The sequence below is a fragment of the Lycium barbarum genome, chromosome 2 (genome assembly GCF_019175385.1).
Source record: "Lycium barbarum isolate Lr01 chromosome 2, ASM1917538v2, whole genome shotgun sequence".
Taxonomy (NCBI): Eukaryota; Viridiplantae; Streptophyta; class Magnoliopsida; order Solanales; family Solanaceae; genus Lycium; species Lycium barbarum.
Genome location: NC_083338.1, coordinates 101,767,583 through 101,780,320, shown reverse-complemented (window position 1 = coordinate 101,780,320; position 12,738 = coordinate 101,767,583). Strand labels below are relative to the sequence as shown.

The 12,738-nt window shown below is 37.9% G+C and overlaps 1 long non-coding RNA gene across 1 annotated transcript; it reads right to left on the bottom strand.

Moving 5' to 3' along the window:
• Positions 1 to 5,795: 5,795 nt before the first annotated feature.
• Positions 5,796 to 10,170, bottom strand: LOC132626696 (uncharacterized). The gene is made up of 2 exons (XR_009577585.1): positions 10,015 to 10,170; positions 5,796 to 6,509 (listed from the first exon to the last, which is right to left on the bottom strand). It is a non-coding gene; the product is annotated as an uncharacterized LOC132626696 (long non-coding RNA).
• Between the last annotated feature and the right edge of the window lie 2,568 nt (positions 10,171 to 12,738).

Here is a 12,738-nt window from a genome sequence, read left to right as displayed (position 1 = left end):
AGGTATTTATAAGATTCCTTTTATTTTATTAAAGTGTTTATTTAGAGTTTTAACGAATTAGAACGGAGAAAACAGCATTATAACTCGTTTGTTGTTTTGTTGAAATTTATGGATTAGGGGCTGTTTTAATTGAAATTGATGGACTGATTTGAATTAATATTTTTGTTGTTGTAATCATAGATTATGTGATGAGAATGAAGGAATTTGAAGGTTAGAGTTGGAGTTAAAAATTGTTGTGGGTTGTTGTAAGGATTATAGAGATAATAATGTGGTTTAGTTGCATATGAATAGATGATGTGGTGTCGTGTGGCTGCTGTTGTATTTCTCAGAAATTTGCTGAAAAGATTGCATGGAATAAGGTATAAGAAGTGCATATGGGCCGCTTGGTGTATTGCAAGTGTTCGTTAGAATTTCGGGCATCGTTATGTTATAGTTGGGGGCTGTTTTGATATGTTGTTGTTCTTGTTGAAATAAAAGAATTGAAGATATGGTTGTGTCCATATGTTATTGTTGGTATTTCTGTGTCAACAGGAGAGCAATTGGAAATTCGGATAGGCGAGTTTATAGGGGAAATGCTGCCGAAATTTCGGTAGGCAATTATGTGATTAAGCTTAGATTCTTGAAAAGCTTGAAATTGACAATTGGTAAACATGACCATTTGTAGATTCTGGACGAAATTGGAATTGAAGCCAAGCGAGCATAAGGCGCAATCGAGGTATGTAAAGCCTTCCCCTTTGTTCTTTGGCATGTCCTAGGTGTGCTAGGTGGAGATTTTAGCCTCAGGGGCAATTCTGCTCATCGGAAACCGAGATTGATTTCTTGGTACTATTCATTCAATTCAATTGAACTTCAAAAGGTGCTTTTGTTGAAAAAAAAAGTGGTTAAACCTCCATAACTTTCACAAATGTAATCCAATCACTCTGAAACTTTCCTGGATGACTCCGTAGTGTCTAATGGGCGTGATTCATGTCCGCCACCCCGACTTGACCCGAGGTGGGCCCGTTACCCCCGGCGCCCCTCCTATGGTTTTGTTTGTCTCACTTCGGTGCGACAAGTCTAGGGACTTATGGCTATTGTCCCGACTACTAAACGGGAGATATTTTATCTATCCTGAGACGGATTTTAATTATTATTGAACCAACTGCGGGGACAGAAACCCTGATATGTGCTGTATGGCTTTAGCCAATGTACTCTTGTCCGGAGTTCGCAGGTAACTCCTGGTTATTATGTTGTTTACTATACGATAGGTGTTACGACAACCTTCATGAGCGTTATAAAATGTTTTTGACATCTAAAACGTTTTGAAAATCTTACCCTGATAATTTGGATAAACTACTTATCTTCTATATTTTCTGATATACGATTTTGGCATACCCGAATCTTGTGTGATGCATGATCCTGGCACGTGTGATTTATGTTTGGGAAGTAGTGATTTGGTATCCTGTATGGTTGTTTTCTGTTTCACCGAGTCCCGGGCCGGTTATGTGAATATGCGCATATGTAATATTGGCCGCTGGACCCTCGACCGCGGCGTGTCCGACATTGACAGCTGGACCCTTGACCGCGTCATGCCGGACGTGTGGCATTGACTGCTGGACCCTTGACCGCGTCTGCCGCACTTGTGATTGTGCCTGACATAGACCGTTGGACCCTTGACCGCGGTATGTCAAATGTGTGATTGTGACCGCTGGACCCTTGACCGCGGTATGTCAAATGTGTGATTGTGACCGCTGGACCCTCGACCGCGGTATGTGTGATTGTAACGGCTGGACTTTTGGTCGCGGTATGTGTGATTATAACCGCTGGACCCTTGGCTGCGGTACGTGTGATAGTGACCGCTGGGTACTTGGCCGCGGTATGCGTGGTAGCGACCGCTGGACTTATGGTCGCGGAAATTGTGCATTGATTCTTTTATATGTGTGAAACAAAAATGTTTTTCAAAAGAAAGTAAAGCATTATGACATTCTAACTGCCGTATTTGCCTGCTGGAACCTCTTGGGTATGACTTGTGCACTAGAGGCGACCCTGTGGCGACCTGGTTATTCGTGCACACCCTAGTGCACTGTCCATTGCGCCGCTCACTAAAGGGCCGAAACCTGAGGTAAATGTATACTACCTGTGCTTGCGTAAGTTATGATTCTGCATGCATGGTTCTGCCTGTTACATTTCTGGACAGCGAATTCGGAGAATGATTCTGTTGGTGTTGCTTCTGCATGATTGAGCCGGACTATGCTTCAGTCGGCTATAGTTCTACACCCCTAGCTTCGGTTGCGGGTATGTCAGTCGCACTCTGTGCCCCGATCCACACGATGATCCTGCCAGTTAGGCTTTGTACCTCTGTTTCATATCACGATTCAGACGGCTACACCCCGTGCTTATGATATATATTGTGGTCCTGGCCACACACTCTGTATTTCCGTTTCGGACTCGGATCCGATACTACCTGTTCTATTTCTATACTTCTGGCTCGGTTTTGCTTATATTGTTAAATTTCCGCTTTACATACTCGGTACATTTCCGTACTGACCCCCTGTTCTTCGGGGGTTGCGTTTCATGCCGCGCAGGTACTCCCAGTTGAGTTGAGGACAGATGGAAGATGTTCCAGTGCAGATGGCAAGCTCCATTTGTTCCCGGAGTGCTGCCGAGTCAGATTCTGTATGTTATGCTTTTGGGATCTTACTAGAGACTTTGCAGACAGTGTCGTGGGTATTGGTTGTCGGTCTGTGTACGTAATGAATTTTGTATGATCACAAATTTGTTCGGCTTGAAAGCCACGAGAAAGAATATTTCTGAAAGAAAAGTTTTGCTATGTACTTTATTATTTGTTTTAAAGAAAAAAAAAGAGTTGACGTGATTTTATGTGCAGCGAGAGTCTGAGGGTTCGCTCGGCCCTAAGTAAGGGTCGGGTGCCCATCACACCCCAGCGAGGTCGGGGTGTGACAGTAGGTTTACAATTTAAGCGCAAACGAACAAAGGATCACAACAGTACAAAGAACTTGGACTAAAACTTGTGTATGGATTAGGTTCTTCAACTTATAGGTTACTTTTTTCTTAAGAGATGTTGAGCACTTATGTCGGCAGCTTTGCACGATTTAGATTGGGTTTTCAAGTCTACTCAATATGTTTCCATCATGTTGTATACATAGTGGGAGCATGTGGGGTGAAAAGAGACCACTCTTCAATTTTGACCTAAAGCATGGGCCAACTCACAGCTGTACTTGTGTGTAGCAAGTGGCTCGGCTTTACAGATGTCTCTGCCGATAGTACAAGGTGCACAGAGAGCAGATTACAGATCAGGTCTCTATCTGGTTCTAAAACAGTTTAACAATCATCAAAACACGAATGTACTTGGGACTATCACTTTTAATCTTTATTCCTTCCATTAGTTAATTTAAAGTTAGGTATTGGGTTTGGGAGAAAACCCTGTAAAACCCTAAGTGAGTGGAATATTGTTCTTAAACTAAAATCATGGGTTAGTTTGAAAGGATTTCATAGATTGTACCTTGGGAAAGTTATTTCCAGCTGAAAGCTCGACTTCTACAAGTGGATTTTCTAATGGGTTAACTTTTGGGTCTTCTTTGAACTTTAGCGATTTTAGTAACTAGAGGAATTGAAAGCTTATTTGGGGTTAGAAATGCATGAAACTTAGATTGTTGATTGGTTGAGCTTCTAGTAGACTAATTTTATGTAAAAGTTCTGATTTTCCCCTTGTGGGCCCGGGGTTATTTTCTAAAGGTCGATTTTTAGTCCTTCTAGGAGTATGGTAGCTTGGGTGATCGTAGTTTCATTTTCTAATATCATATATTTATTTGACTAGACTTCACACATTCAGATGCATTTCAGAAAGGGAAGAAGCCCAAGTTGGATGGTTCGTGGCTCCTATTCGGCTTCAAGGTAGGTTACATTTTACCATTATCAGACTCCGACTATGAAGCATATGTAGATATTAGTTATTGATGGGGAGAGCATGATAGGCCTTCGGGCATGGTGTGGAGGAGAATTCCATTTAGGTTGGTTCCTCAGCTGTTATGTGGGCTTGCCGCCATATATGTTATTACTTTATGACTAATATGCTTGTTAGATACCTGATTGTCCTGGTTCATGCCCTGACTTGTAGTTTCCCCGATTTGGAATATGTGCAATATTGAGTTCATCTCTGTCCTCGGATATATTACTTATCATCTATAAAGGAAATATGTTGTAATAGAGTACGTTATGATGTGTGAGTTTTTGGCAAGTAACTGTTGAGATTTCCACATGATTGTTGTTGATATTCATCTCTAGCATGGTATGCATTCATTATTATACATGTTGATTTTAGGCTCATCAAATAATATATATATATATATATATATATATATATATATATATATATATATATATATATATATATATATATATATATAGATATACATGTGTATATATATATGTGTATATATATATATGTATACAGACCATCCATTCATATGCATCAATGGTTACTATGGAAATAAGAATACTCTGCGTGGGCCAAATTGATAAAGGTAACAAAGGATTTCTGTGTGATCCCTAGCAATGATATTCTGTGTGAGCCCTAGCGAATAATTCGGTATGAGTACATGGACTTCGCGGGTCCCCCATGAGTCATGACTATGAGGCATTGCACTTAGCATGTGTATACGATATGGAGAGGAGGCCTGGGGTCGTTGTATTGCATTCAGATTTCATTGCACATCTTTGCATGTCATTTGCCTTATTGATTTTTGGTTGTTGAATTATTGAGTTGCTGCTTTTCTGTGAGGACCTACGTGATGACTTGATGAATTGAGGATTACAAGCTTCCACCTTGGCCTCCGATCTAAGAGTTATGTGATATCGTACCTCATTGTTGTGGACTATTACCCTAGCATGCTTATTGACTATACTTGATTGTTTATTTGCCTTACCTATTAATTTCTACTTATTTATATGTGTTAATTAATCGTTGTCGGCCTATGATACCTACGAGTCTAGTGTTTTGCTCATACTACTCTTGCTACATTCCTTAATGGAGTGTAGAGCTGTTTTCCGGTTCTGTCCGGAGCCTCGTATCTGTTCGAGGTAAATATCAGAAACGTTAGGCGAGCTATTTGAGATCCTACAGCCCGGAGTCTGTTCTTAAAATTCCGTTTACTTCTAATTCTGTTTACTTCTATCCTTAAGCAGAGTTGTGTCCATTTTGTGTCTGTAATTTTATTTCAAGTTATATTTCTTTTAGAAGCTCTTGTACAAGTCTAGGCCAGGTTTTGGAAATTGTTTAATGAATAAAGTATTTTCTTCCGCATTGGTTTTATTGCTTAAATGGTTGAATTGTGTTTTTGGATTGTTTCATTTGCCTTTAATGTCTTGAAAGGGTTAATGAAAATATGGGAATGGTTCGCCTACCAAGGGGGATAGTGTAGGTGCCATCATGGCTCGTCACAGATATTCAGCTAAAGCAAAAGCCGAAAGAATATATTATATTTTTTGCTTATAATATGTTGTGTCTACCACCATATATATAAACAAGTATAGTAATACAAGTTATATATGACTCAGGAGATCTAATTATACTACAATCAAGCTATCCCTTGTTATTAAGATTTCTAGTTAACACAAGAGTCAAATTCTTCAAAGGAGACGTTCTAATACTCCCCTTTCAAGCTGAAGGTGCAGGAACGACATTCAGCTTAGAGCAAAGAAACACAAATCTGGCCAAAACAAGAAACTTGGTAAGGACATTGGCAAGTTGAACTATGGTGGATAAAATTTGAATAGAGAGGTCCTGTCGAGCAATCTTATCACGGAAAAAGTGAAAATCTATTTCAACTTTCTTGGTGCGGACATGAAAATCTGGATTGATGGACAAAAAGTCTGCACCAAGATTGTCGCACCACAACACAGGATATGTACAAAGATGAATGTCAAGCTCAAAGATCAAGGACGACAACCATGTGAGCTTAGCTGCAGCATCGACAAGTGCTTTATATTCAGATTCAGTTTACAAGCGAGCAACAGTACGTTGCTTCTTAGACGACCAAGAGATCAATACATTTTCAAGAAAGATAGCATAACCACCAGCGGACCTTCTATCATCCAAAGAGCCCGCCTAATCCCAAATAGTCAAGCATGTAGCACCAAGTTGGATGACCGAGGAATGATGAATTGATTATGCATTGTGAGCTTGAGGTACCAAAGGATGCGCTTAATAGAAGTCCCCTGATATTGACTTGGAGAGTGCATAAATTGGAAGACCTTATAAAATGCGAGCTCCAATCGAGTCCACGTGACATATTTCAAAGCTCCAACAATAGTGCGATACAAAGTCGAGTCATCAAATAGAGAACTATCACCTGCATGGAGCTTAGTATTCGCTGCCATAGGAATGCGCACTAGTTTGCAATTATGCATGGCTGCGTGGGCGAGTAAGTTTGCAATATATTGTTGTTGAGAAAGATAAAGTCTGGTAGCAGTTTGCTTCACTTGAACACCAAGAAAGAAACTTAAGTAACCTAAGTCACAAATTAGTAAATTAAGATCTTAACTTGGATTTAACAAATTCCAAAAATGAGGGATGGGTACTAGCGACTATAATATCATCGATATAAAAAAGCAAGTAAGCCGTGACAAAATGAGTTTGATAGACAAATGAAGACGTATCTATTTTGGAAGGAGAAACTATGACCGCCATGAGAAATTGATGAAGGTGCATGTACCACGCTTTCGGCACCTGTTTGAGACCATAAAGATATTTTCACGGCTGACACACATGATTTGAAAATGACGGGTGAACAGAGTCGACGTCTTAAGCCATAAATACACATTCCTAAAGATGGCCATGTAAGAGTGCATCCTGGACATTTAACTGCATAATTACTATCCTCTAGACACAATAACAGTGAGAATAACTCGAATGGTGGCAGGTTTCACAATCAAGCTAAATGTCTCAAAATAATTGTGGCTCTCCAACTGATCAAATCCTTTGGCGACTAAATAAGTTTTGTAACGCTCGATGTTGCTCGAACAGTTTTTCTGCGTTCATAAAATTCACTTAATGCCTACAACATTCATGGGTGAGTTATAAGGGATAAGGGTCTAAGTTCCAATTCGTAAAAGAGAATTCATCTCAACAAGCATAGCTTCCCGCCAAACTTTATGTTTATTTGATTTAGTGAAGCTATTAGGTGTGGTAGATGGAGGGGACAATAAGATGGAATATGTAATAGCTAATAAATTGAAGGAGGGAGGCATATGATAAAGACGCATACGATGAGTGTGTTGTAGAGATTCTATGGGCTGAGATGCATGTTGCATTGATAATTAGTAGGCTGAAGCGACAGGGAGAAGTAGTGAGATCGGCAACCTTAGGAATGGCCGGCAAGGATGAAGAAGTGTGGTTCTACTAGATGACAAGTCGAGTATGGGTCTCAGAGGGTGGATGATGAGGATAAAAGGAAAGACGGGCTGGGCATGTTTGAGACAGGTTGTAAAGCAACTAGATTAGGTGCTGGTTAGGGGATCCTTATTAGGAAGGATGCCTAAGGGATCAAATTTGCTAGAGCAAAGGGATAGGGACCTAAAATTGTGTCTGAAGAAAAGGGAATGTTTTTTTCTGAAGTAAATGGAATGTAGTTTCATCAAAGAGAACGTGCGGGCTATATAGAGACAGACAGAGGCTCTATCAAGAAAATTATATCCAAGGTGTTGGGGTTGTACCCAAGGAATGCAAGACATACTGCGAAATTAAAACTTGTATTTGTTATAAGGTCGAAGATAGGGAAAGCAGAAACATCTGAAGGCTTTTAGGAGTGAGTAATTGGTGATTTTTGAAAAGCAAGTGCGAATGAAGACTTGCCATTGTTCAAACGCGATGGAAGGATATTTATTGTGTATACAGCCGTATCAAAAGCAAAGTGCCAGAAATGGGAGATTTTGAACTATGAACAAAGAGACTTAAGCCTGTCTCAGCTATATCGCTATGTTTGCGTTCAACTTTTCCTTCTCATTCATGGGTGTGAGGACATAGAACTCTATGGGAGATGAAGAACTGGGAGAGGATAGCATAAAGAGAACAAAACTTGCCTAGATTGAGTTGAATTAATCTTGGTGTTAAAGTGATTTTTAATAAGCATCTTGAATTGATGGAAAATTGAAGCGACTTTCGACTTTAATTTCATTGGAAATCCCAAAATAAAGTTTGGGAAATCATCAACAAACACGAGAAATATTTTTGACCCTCGAAAGACAATGGGAGCTGGAACCCAAACATCGACAAACAATAACTTGTAAAATAGAGGAGTTTTTATTAATTGAAAATGGAAGATGCAACTTTTTGACTTTCCAAGTTGGCAAGCACTACAAATATGTAAAAGTAAAATTAGAACAAGGTAAACTATGCTTCTCGGTGACTTCATGGAGAACTCGTTTGTGGGGATAGCCTAGGCAAAGATGCCATTACGCAGACGACGTCCTGGTAGAAATAAAAGTGGACGGTGACTTAGGAGATCACTCGCAAGTGGGAAAGCTGTAGTTTGAGTGAGTAGAGCCTATTATTACTCTGAACTAAAAGAAGAGGTGTCTTGGATGCTTGATCTCGATAAGAGAATAATAGGGATGAAGTTCAAAAAAGACGTTAGTAGCACGAGCAAATTTTGAACGCAGAGTTAATTTTATGTGATTGAAAGGGCATGGAGAATGTTGAGGTGTGGTGGTTTCAATAATAGTTAAAGAGCTTAAATGAAGTTATGATGATTATAAATTATGTATAAGAGACAATCAAGTTTAGGGAAGAGTGAAGGAAGATGTAGAAGAACAAGATCCTGAATAGATCTCTACAAGGAACTGGAGTTCAAGATATGAAAATATTATTATAAATTGAACACATGGATTTAGTTTGGACATAGAAGAAAGAAATCCGTATCAAACAGCCAGAATGCATAATAAAGAGGAGCAGCCTATACACCATTTCATTTTGAGATATGCTCTGTTTAGAGACTTAATCAAAAGTAAGAAAAAGAGATTATATTACCCTTTCCTTGTTCATTAGCCATTCCTAAATGTAGCAACTAAACCTAAATATTTGTCATATTAAAACACTTATCTTTATTAACTAAATCCAGGCCTTCATTTATCACTATCCAAGAACTAATCCCTTTGTTTCAACAGTAATGAATCCATTCACATTATAGATGTTAGCAAAGCTAACACATCATAACCAAGAACAACTCAAGTAAGGTAACTGATATCTTCATACAATAAACTTAACTAAACAAACACTACACATTTTATAATGTAAGAAAACAGGATCTATTAGTCCTACTGATCAAACAAAAGCCAGACACAGGACACATAGGTCATTAATCAAGCTACATGTGTAATGTTAATCAAACAAAACTAATTAGGATAGTTTAACATATAAACTAACAACATTAGAAATTACTTAATCAAATCCAACCACTGCACAACCTAATTATGCTACATAAGCCCTAATCTAAACTAAACTAACACATAATTACATAAAACACATAAATTAATTAAAAAAAAAAAAGGGAAAGGACATTTAACTCTATTACTACAACCTTCTCCAAAATTTGAAGTTAGGGGCCTCTTCTTGACTACTCAACACGCGAACTCAGCCACAAAAGCTAAAATAAAATTTTTTGAACTTAAAACCTAAATTCTTAATTCAGTTAAGGTTTCGGCTAAAACCAAATCCCTAGTGGAATCGAAAATGGGTTCTTGCTTTAGAAAAAGACTTGTTAAAAAAATTGAAATGGAACCCCAATTTTTTGATTTTCAACTGATGTGGGACTTCAAATTATGCTAAGAACCAATGATATTTGTGGTTTGTAGTGGCAAGAAAGAACCCATTAAAGATATTGTCCTTGACATCAAAAAGAAAGAGAGAGAAAGAGATTTATCTTCACGCATGGTGGATATAGGGTAGAAAGAGTTCAATGCAATTAATGCTTTGCCCAAAACAGACTAACATCGACTAAGGAAAGCAAGAACGCCTACTTTCTTGCCATTTTCGGCGGAGTGACGCTTGAGAGAGCGAGATAGAGAGAAACATGGCAGAGCTAGGGTTTTGAGAACCCTCACCTCAAAAATGCCAAAATGGCTAAAGGGTTCACTAATTTGGTGTCTTAAAAGGAATTTTGGTCGGGTTACAGACTGTTTGGACTAGGCTCCTCCAATTTTAAAGATCATTGCTAATTTTAAAAAAATGGCTATTTCTCCAAATATAACTATGATTTAAATAATTAATTAGTCAAAGTAATTTCAATAGTGACCAAAATTAATGCAAAATCAGTTAAAACATTCCAATTGTCACCAATTTGAAAATTAATTGAAATTAAGGTAAATTTAATATAAAAATTGAGATGTAGTTGATTATCTATTTAATTAATTATATTTCTTGATTTAACGTAGTACAATATTTATCAATTAATCACTGTTTAGTTTAAACAATTAATTGAATAATTGCTTTCACTATTTTTACTTTAAATTCTGATAATATATTTAAAAATCATAATTTATGTGAAAAATATGCAAATGATATACTAAATGATATTCTGCCAAATGAAATGAAGAAATGTCACTGAAGTAATTTTGTAGAATACTTTTGACTTTGAAAAGTGCATATTCCATTCCTTTTATGATTCAAAAAGTCTGACTAATTAAATAAAATTTATGAAGGACAAAAATTAGGTGTCAACAATGTAAATACATGGACAATTGAGGAGGCAAGGCCCATACCAAAGCTCGTGGGATCTCTTCATCCGGTCGAAAGTCCATAATTCATTTGAATATTCTCATAAGATATATATCCTCCAATACTTATTATCATTCTCTTAAAATATACGTTTGTGCAGGCTTGCACATAAAATTGATAAAGACATGTTTGATAAAAAACTTTTTCTTCACTTGACCGAAAGGAACTTGAATTTCAAACATCTGATGGGATCTTCTCCAATTTTAACCTTCTAGATGAGAATTTCCCCACAAGAGTAAGTCAGCATTCTTCCAATTATCCATAATAGTTATGGGCTTTAAAGAATATCACCGGCTTGCCGTTAAAGACTGTGGTATCTGAAGATACCTTGAGTGAGCTCCCAAGTGTCTTAAGTAATATAGCTAGTGACACCGCATAGATTCCATGCACATTGTAGATTTTTATCTATATTAGATGTTTTAGAAGCAATTCCTAAATTGGAGGGTACTCTAGTAGCCGGTGGGATTCCTGTCGGTGATTCCATAAGGTAGCGTGTACGCTATAACAGTAAAAAACTAGAGAACCTTTCACCGTTAAGAGCCCTCAGAAAGAGAAATATGAAGTAACATTATTCAAGACTTACTATTGGAAAATCTACTAGCTATTCATTTGAGGATTGGGATTAACAACCTAATACTATATGTGTACCTGGCTGATGAGAATATAGATTGAAGATATCGGGAAAAAAATATGTGGAGGATTTTCACGACCCAACTCGTGAGTCGAGTGGGCAGCCACGCTAACCCCCCTGGTGGGAAAACCCTTTCCTTATTCAACATTCATTTTAAGCATATCAATAAGAAACAGAAGTGTAGAAGCAGTCCCAATATATATAAATACTACAAAGTGCGGAATAATACTACAAATGCCCTAAAATCTGGTCTAACTACAGTACAAGAGCTACTACAAATCTACCATAAGTCTGTGTATGAGAAATACATGAATTTCCAAAATGCTGTCTCGAAACAAAAGGACAACTATCATAAAAGAAGAGTTTTCCGGGCTGCAGATTTGGAACATGGCTCACCCTAGAAACTTGCACTGGAAGCCTCGGGAATCACTCTCAAGGTGCTGATGTGGATCCGGTAGCAAACTCTGCACTCAGAAAGAAGTACACCAAGGTAGTATCAGTAAAAACACTATGTACTGGTAGGTATCATAGGCTGACAACAATTAGTTCACATATATGAATAAAGAATCAGCAGGTAGACATGTAAGCAAACAAGTACGTTAACGAACCAATCAACAATGAAATCATCTCAATATCAATACCAAGTACAACTCATCAATGAATAATGGATGTGAGACTGCAATACAATGCACTGGCCAAACCTCAAACCCGTACACACATGCTAAGGAAGGAAATCTCGACATCTCATGATTCTTCTTCCGTTCGTTGATAGTGACATAAACAAGAGAAATGAATGCATACACAAGTCACAATATAGCAAATAAGGAGACAAACCCAAACCACAAAAATAAGGCAACAAGCCTACAAACAACAATAGCCAACCTAATCGAATTTCCATCACAACTTTGTACCCGAAGGCCTAGCATGCTTTCCCAATCAATATATAACTCCTACATATGCTTCACTAATTGGAGTCTAACCGAAAGGTAAACCGTAACCTACCTCGATGCTGAGCGGGTGCCACAAACTATCCAACTAGATCGTTACCTTTCTGAAAGATCGAAGTCAATTCAATAACGCATTCTATATAGGAAATAGAGACTAATGATATCCAATAAGCTATAGTACTAATCGAATCGAAACAACTCTTTATTTGAAGGAAAATCGAGCCACAAGGGAAAAATACAATTTTTCATAGTAAAATCGGTAACCCAAGGTTTTAGAAATTCAATACTGTTCCCCAATTGCTAATTGGACTCAATTGACCATCAAATCCCCCATTAGATCAAAAACCCCCAAATTGGAATGAAACCCTAACTTTCCATAATATAATTCT